The sequence below is a fragment of the Mustela lutreola genome, chromosome 2 (genome assembly GCF_030435805.1).
Source record: "Mustela lutreola isolate mMusLut2 chromosome 2, mMusLut2.pri, whole genome shotgun sequence".
NCBI lineage: Eukaryota > Metazoa > Chordata > Mammalia > Carnivora > Mustelidae > Mustela > Mustela lutreola.
Genome location: NC_081291.1, coordinates 98,125,279 through 98,133,729, shown reverse-complemented (window position 1 = coordinate 98,133,729; position 8,451 = coordinate 98,125,279). Strand labels below are relative to the sequence as shown.

Sequence of the window (8,451 nt, the reverse complement as noted above, 5' to 3'; positions counted from 1 at the left end):
AAAAGTATTCATCATCATTAGCCATCAGAGAAATTCAAATCAAAACCACAATGAGATACCACCTTACACCAGTTAGAATGGCAAAAATCAACAAGGTAAGAAACAACAAATGTTGGAGAAGTTGTGGAGAAAGGAGAACCCTCTTCCACTGTTTGTGGGAATGCAAATTGGTGCAGTCACTTTGGAAAACATTGTGGAGGTGCCTCAAAAAATTAAAAATAGAGCTACCCTAAACCCAGCAATTGCATTACTGGGTATTCACCCCAAAGTTACAGATATAGTGAAAAGAAGGGCCATATGCACCCTAGTGTTCATAGCAGCAATGTCCACTATAGCCAAAATGTGGAAAAAGCCAAAATGCCCTTCAACAGACGAATGGATAAAGAAAATGCAGTCCACACACACAATGGAATATTACTCAGTCATCAGAAAAGATGAATACCCAATATTTGCATCAACATGGATGGGACTGGAGATTATGCTACGTGAAATAAGTCAGAGAAAGTAAATTATCAAAGGGTTTCACTTATTTGTGGAACATAAGGAATAGCATGGAGAACATTAGGAGAAGGGGAAAATGAAGGGGGAGAAATCGGAGTGACAGACAAACAATGAGAGACTATGGACTCCAGGAAATAAACTGAGGGTTTTTAGAAGGGAGGGGGTTGGGGGATGGGCAAACCTGGTGATGGGTATTAAGGAGGCCCTGTATTGCATGGAGCACTGAGTATTATACACAAACAATGAATCATGGAACACTACATCAAAAACTAATGATGTACCGTACAGTGACTAATGTAACACACACACAAAAATAAGTAACTGGAATAGCCTTGTAATTGTTGAGAAAATTGAATTCATAATTTAAAAACTACTTAAAAAAGAAACTTCCAGGCCCAGGGGTTTCACCGGAGAATCCTACCAAATGTTTAAGGAAGAATTAATACCAATGTACACAATCTCTTCTGGAAAATAAGAGGATACACTTTTTAATTCATTTTATGAAGCAAGTATTACACTAATGCCAAATCCAGACAAAAACAATTCAAAAAAATAAAATTACCAACCTCTATCTCTTATGAGAATAGATGCAAAAACCCTTAACATATTAGCAAACAGAATTCAACAGTCTGTTAAAAAGAATGATATTTTTTCCAGGGATGAAAAGCCTGTTCAATATTCAAAAATCAATGTAATCCACCACATTAGCAGGTTAAAGAAGGTAAATCATATGATCAATCAGTGCAGAAAAAGCATTGGACAAAATCTAATACCCATTCGTGATTTGTTAAAAATCTCAGAAAACTAAGAATAGAGGAAGACATCCTCACATTGATAAAGAACATATTTAAAAACAAAAACAAAAAAACTACAGCTAACATCATATTTACTGGGAAAAAACTGAATGCATTCCCTTTCAGATCAGTGATGAGATGAGGATGTGTGCTCTCATCACTTTTACTCAACATAATGCTATAGGTTCTAACCAGTGCAATAAGGCAGGAAAAGGCATATCTATCAAAAAGGAAGAAATAAGAGTATCCCTATTTGCAGATTACATGATCACTTACATAGAAAAACCAAAGGAAGGAAGGAACGAAGGAAGGAAGAATAGAACAAACCCTCTAAGAACTAATAGGTGAATTCAACAAGGCCACAGGATACCAGATAAACAGAAAAATCTCAACTTACTAACAAGGAACACATGGACACCAAATTTAAAAATACAATACCATTTAAAATCTCTCAAAAAATTAAATACTTTGGTGTAAATCTAATGAAACATATAAGAATTTATACTTAAAAATACATGATGCTAATAAAAGAAATCAAGAAGTCTAAATGGAGAGGCGTACCATTATTTATGGATCGAAAAACACAGCGTGGTAAAGATGTCAGCTCTCCCCAGATTGATGTACAGTTTAATGCAATTCCTACCAAAATCCCAGCAATGTTTTTTGCAGATATAAACCATATTATAAAATTCATACAGAAAAGCAAAAAAACTAGGATAATTAAAACTACTTTTGAAAAAAAGAAATTGGGAGGAATCAGTCTACCCACTTTCAAGACTATTACATAGCAACAATAATCAAGACCACATGCTCTAATACAGAAAGAGATTCTGTGGCATTGTCCTAGATAGGGTGGATGGAAGAAGGTCACACACATGATATTCTACTTGACCTTGGCCAAAAGTTTGAAATGCTCTAAATGCAGAATTCTTGGAGATGTTTCAACAGTGTGATATACCTTCGGTGAGTCTATATAACATGGTATACCTGAATAAAAAACAAAACATCAAGTCTCTCATTTATCTTTGAAACTGAAGGAAAATACCTGAAATTTTCATTTGCCCCTTCTTAAATTGTTCATTAAGTTTGCTTTAAGGGAAAAAAATAGAAAGCATGAAATTCCACAGAAAAGTAAAAGCTTGCTTTTTCTAGTAAGTAGTTCTTCAAATATCCAGATGGATGAGTGTGCTGATTTCAATAGAGAAGACAAATGTTGTGGGGAATTAGAAATTTTTATTAGATTTACTGGATGTAAATTAAATTTCTACCTCTAATAAGATGTTAAGGCACATATTACAGGAGAAACTGCAAGAAATTACACTAGTTATATTTTATAGGGTATTTTTCCTAACAATACTGACAAAGATTTGCAGCTGAAGAAAATGCAAAAGTGCATTTGTGTTACTTATAACTTATACATTATAAGTCACTATAAGTCTGAAGGTGAAAAGAGCTGATAGAGGGCCAGTCTGTCTGTCCTTGGTGGTGCTAAGAAACTAGAATGAACTGAAGCATTCCAGTGGAGGTTGATGAATCAGAACCATACCCAAGTCAGTTAACCAATCCCAGACTATTCCCTGGAAGAGGAATCAAACCACCTGCTCCAAATCTAAGGAACATGGCACCCAATATGGCACCCTTGTCAGCGCTCAAATCCCCTCAGTGTTCCTCAGGAGATTTTCTCAGGCTCACCCACCCCTAAAAATTGCAAATCATTTACAGCCTGTGACGCAGCAAGTCACCTGCCTGCGCATTAAAATCCTGGAGGAGGGTGAAGACAGCTTCTGGAAGAGACACCCAGACCTGAGCAAAGATTTTCCCTTAGGCTCCTCTGCAGCCAGCAAGCATGAGCCTGAGTCTGTGATTGGAGCCCTCCTCCGGAGCATCAGTTTTTTAATGGAAAAACAGAAACAACAGCTAGGATCACAGCTTTCAGCTGCTTCTCCTTTCACTAGCCATGACTCAGACAAATCAGACCAAAGTTTACCTAATGCCTCATCAGACTCCTCGGGCAGTAGCCAAGAGATGGTGCAGCAGCCCAGCCCCACAGCAACCGAGCAGTTTCAGATCTGCCTTCAACAGACACGATGTAGGATTCCCAGCCCCAGGATGTCCTGGGCATCCCCTGCCCCTCACCTCCATGTGTTTCTCCAGCACCACCCCAGACCTCTCAGGTCCAGGGAGTTCCCCCAGTTTAAACTTCAGACGTACGCAGTGTGTGCACAGATGCCACCTCCCGACCCGCCCCCACATGCTCAATGGAACTGTCATTACCATTGTCCTGGAGGTCCCTATCACCAGGTGCCATGTGGCCACCACTACCTTCGAGCAGCCTATCAGCAAGTGGTCCAGCCAGCTGTGCACAGGCAGCTCCTACCTAGAGCCAGCATGAGGGGCTTGCACCCCATGCAGAAGGTGGTCCTGAACTGCCCCAGCACCTGAGAACAAGGTCTGCACAGAGATCACTCTTCCCCAGGGTCCCTGAGGGACCAACTGTATAACCAGCCACCTAATCCAGCTGGAGTTCCTGAGAAGTCTTAGAGAGTCCTGCAGAACTGAGACCACCAGGTCCCCAGGCTCCATGCCCAGCTGCTGTCCCTAGACCCCCTAATAACCTTCCAACCAGAGGAACTCCAAAAATAAGCAGTTTACCAGAAGAATTACGGAAAGTCTTTATCACTTATTCTATGGACACAGCCATGGAGGTGGTGAAATTTGTGAACTTTTTTTAGTAAACGGCTTCCAAACTGCAAGTGACATACTTGGGGATAGAATCAGAGGCAATGATATCATGAAGTGGATGGAACGCTATCTTAGAGAGAAGACAGTGATGATAATTGTAGCCATTGGCCCCAGATACAAACAAGATGTGGAAGATGCTGAGTCGCAGCTGGACAAGGATGAGCACAGCTTACAATACTAAGTACATCCATCGAATATACAAACCGAGTTCATAAAACAAGGAAGCAGGAATTTCAGATTCATCCCTGTGCTCTTCCCAAATGCTAAGAAGGACCATATGCCCACCGGGCTTCAGGACACTCACATCTGCAGCTGGTCCAAAAAGAAGAAAAACATCATGCTGCTGCTGCTTGGAGAGAGTACCTAGCCCCTTCCTGGGAGTCTCTGCCCACCCTTCAGGTGGTGCCCTTGTGACTCCCTCCATCCCCAGGCCCCTGAGGCCATGCTGTGCGTGGGGCCCCATTCTGACGAGGGGCCCATTCTGACAAGCACTCTTCCACCAGAGGCTGTGCGTTTGCAGTCGCCCTCAGAGGGTTCCTCCCCACCCCAGAAGACCTGTCCTGCAGAGCACTCTTCCTGTGGAGACCTTCAGAGACACTGCCTTTGAGAGGCCATAGCTTCTCTGAACTCCTTTCTCTATTCCCCCAGCACGTTGCTCTGAAAAGTCTGATGTGTCCAGCCTGGGCCTCTCCCTGCTTAGCAAGTAGATAATATAAATGATGTTGCAATAAATGTAATGCCGATGCATTAATGCATAGATGACACCGCTCTGGACCAGTATTTAGCTCATGAGCCACAGAGCCAGTTCCCACTGACTGCCTCTTATTGCTCTGGCTGCTGCAAGGTTCTAATTCAAAACCAGCTTTTGAATTCTCCATTGAGACATTTTGTCTAGGCCTACTCTACTGCAGAGAGCCCCAGCAAGAATAGCCTCGAGTGAAAGTCTAGCAAGCCCGTCAGTCAGTCCCCAGGAACCAGCCACAGCTTTGACAAGGATCCTGCCACCTGCTAGGGACTTCATCAGCCTCTGATGAAGTCAGAAGCTTCACCTACATGTAGGCTTAGACCTACATGCCCCAGGTCTAAGCAGACAACACCCACTAGGGTCTGGTCCCTACTTCCCTCTATGCTTGCTTTAGCTGGGCTCTTCCAGTTCAAAGAATTCAAATAGGTTTGCATCCGAGAAGGAGCACTGTAAGGCTATCTCTGGAGTGCTGAGGAGATGCATGGTCCCTTCAGCAACACCACTGTTCCTCTCATTCACACAAAACACATGTGCACACAAACACATATGTACACATACACAAACACTTGTTCTAGGGCTGCTTTACAAACTGCTGGGCACAAGGTTTTAGAATGTTATTTATAACAGGAGTCAATAACCACAGGCACAAACTAATTTGGAAAATAAAAAGACTGAATTTTAACATAAATTTTCTCTAATCATAATCAGGCTATTTTGGCTCATTGTTAACTTGCTGTCCACTGAATTCAACCTATAATTTTCAGTGTTCCTCGCCAACCAATTTCAAGCAGAGCTTTTCTTTACCTGGAGTTGGCTGGGTGTAGACCCAGGCAGAGCAGGCCAACAGGGAGTCTGGAATGATCAGGTGTGTGTTGCCTGAAGGCAGAAGGATCTTGGAATGTGGAGCCACATTGCCTGGAAGCAAGCTTCTCATAACAATAGCTACCATTAGTCAGCACGTCCCATGTGCCAAATATTTTATCTTGCATTTAAACCCTCACCAATAGCACTACAGGATATCTATCACTATCCCCAACTGCAGATTCTGAAGCCCAGAAGGACTAAATGACTTAAGCCAGTAAACGACAAAACCAGATTGAACCCTTTCAATTCCAGGAACTACCCTTCTGTTACACACTGCTGGTTTCCGTCAAGGCTCATTACGAACTTCATTTCCTATGACCCTCTAATCATGCTGCCACCAACTACATCAAATTCCAAAGCTATTTTGAAAGGAAAAAAAAGTAATGAAAACAGATTAAATGTATATTGGCTTCTGAACTAACTCTTGCTAAAATTGAAAGACACATTTGTATCCAGATAATGGCTGTGTTTTTTGGTTTCTCCTTCTTGTCTAGGCTCCTCATCTCCTAGTGGCTAGAACTAATGAAGGTGTTTAAATGCACAAGCACAGACACATGAGGACACATGCTAAATTTGTCTGTCTGGCATCTACCCTCAATTTTATCCTTGAAGTTGAACAGAGCTAGTCCCACCAATCCACTAGGTATTAACAGCCATGGGTATTTGTTCAAAGACAGTGGGCCTAATCCTCATTCCCAGCATTTTTTCCAAAACAACCAAGAAGACACCCTATTCCATAGGACATAAACCTGGAGAGGACACTGCCTAAAGACCACATAGAGAAGGAAGGTGTAAGGCAAGAGCAGGTAGTCCTGATGACATTCTCCAAGGCCCTGAAACCAGCATGCCTCACGCTAACTACCCCTGGACTTTTCAGTTATATGAGATAACACAATGCTATTTGGTCTTAAACCAAACAGATGAGTTTTCTGTCACTTACAATTGAATGAGTCTGATGAGGGGTTTAATCTACATGCCCCAGGTCTAAGCAGACAACACCCACTAGGGTCTGGTCCCTACTTCCCTTTATGCTTGCTTTAGCTGGGCTCTTCCAGTTCAAAGAATTCAAATAGGTTTGCATCCGAGGAGGAGCACTGTAAGGCTATCTCTGGAGTGCTGAGGAAGAGGAAAGGACCTGAGCTCCAGGAGCAAAGATTCTGGTTGAATCAGTCTCCACCCCGAGAAGAAGAGGAACTGCAGGAGTGAGTGGTTTCCACGTTGCCACTCTGCCCTAGGAAGAGTCCGATATCTTCTCTCAGGGGTTTTCCTTTTGCAGTCACCCCACTGCTTATTCCTTCAACCTACCATCTCTCTGCTTTGAGTTCCTGCTCAGGACCCCATAACTCTGACTGTCCACATTCCCTCTTGACTACCAGACTTCCTGAAGAATCCTCTTCACAGGGTCCTTAAACTTCAACTCTGCCCCTCAAAGCCTCTTTGCCTTGGCATTTCCTAGTCCATAATCCTGAAAAAGAGAAAATCAGATTGAACCGGCTCCTCTTTATGTGCAGGGCAACCTCATAGGTTGCCAACCAGTCAGTCTACAGAGAGACCCTTTTGGATCAGTAAGCACTTCTGATCCAATCAGCTTTAGACAGGGGTAAAATCTGTTGCTTTTACTTAAAAGGAATTGTGATCAAGACAAGTACCGTGACTGACTTCTCTAGTGTACCCTCTCATCCCCCAGCTCTGCCAATGCATGCTTTTCCTTCTACCTAGAATACCTTTTCTTCCTGCTCCCTCTTTTGGTGAAAAAGTCATCTCAATCACCTCTCCAGGAAGAGGGTGTGTTTGGTTCTCCCTGCACAATGCTACCTTCGTCATAGTACCAATTGTGTGCTAATGTCATCGTACAGATAACAAGATAATGATTTAACATTGTAATTTTGATTTCATTTTCTCTAGGACTACCTGATATCTCAAGGCTCCCCTCTCTTTGAGAAGTTAGACCTCTGGAACATAGGAAAACATAAGTAATGTATTCTTGGGTTTTGTGTTTCAAAACCAGACCAAAATAAATCTGGGTTTCATATACTGAGAAAGAAAAAAGTAGCCCCTGGCATTTGGGACCTGGCTTAATACTATCAGCCTGGCCTTGGTTTTGCTAGGAGCTGGCCCAGCACCCACAGATAGACCCGGGTATTCTCCTGTAAATCATAAAAAGTTTCAAAGAATGTAAGTGTCAGACAAGGCTACTATGAAACCATAATGAATCAAGACAAAAACATGGCCAGCCCATAATCATGTCTGAACACAGTCAAAACGCAAAACCTTCCAGGTTACAAAAATACCCATCCTTCTCCCCCAACTAATATGAATGACTGCTTCTTCTTTACCAATTATAGCTTCAGCCTCTGTCTAATCTTCCCTCCTGCTAGATAAAATTAAGATACCCAATCATAGAATTACCCTACTTGCTGACAGCATCCAATCCAGAGCAAAACCCCATTTTCTTAAACCCTTTCAAAATCTCTTAACCCAGGCGCAAATTCTGTAAGTCCTTTCTAACACCCTCTTACAGACAACACCTTGATTCTTTGTGGTATGTGTTCTCCCTCACTGCATGACATAATAAGCCAAATTTGTTCAACTACAAGTATGTTCCTGCTGGTCTTGGCTGGAGGGCATTGACATTCTAAGCCCTGAAGAAGTCAAGTCATAGTTTATGCCATAAATTAAAAGATTTGAAAGAATGTGTGTGGTCAAAGACATTCAAAGACATTTTTTTTCCCAATCCCCACTCATAGTAGACTGCATAATATTCTATAATCTGGGGAGCTGAGTCAAAGGGGAGAGAAGATCAAA

The 8,451-nt window shown here is 42.2% G+C and overlaps 1 pseudogene; it reads left to right on the top strand.

The window, feature by feature from the left end:
• Positions 1-2,796: 2,796 nt before the first annotated feature.
• On the top strand, positions 2,797-4,451 carry LOC131825837 (E3 ubiquitin ligase TRAF3IP2-like; annotated as a pseudogene).
• Positions 4,452-8,451: the final 4,000 nt, after the last annotated feature.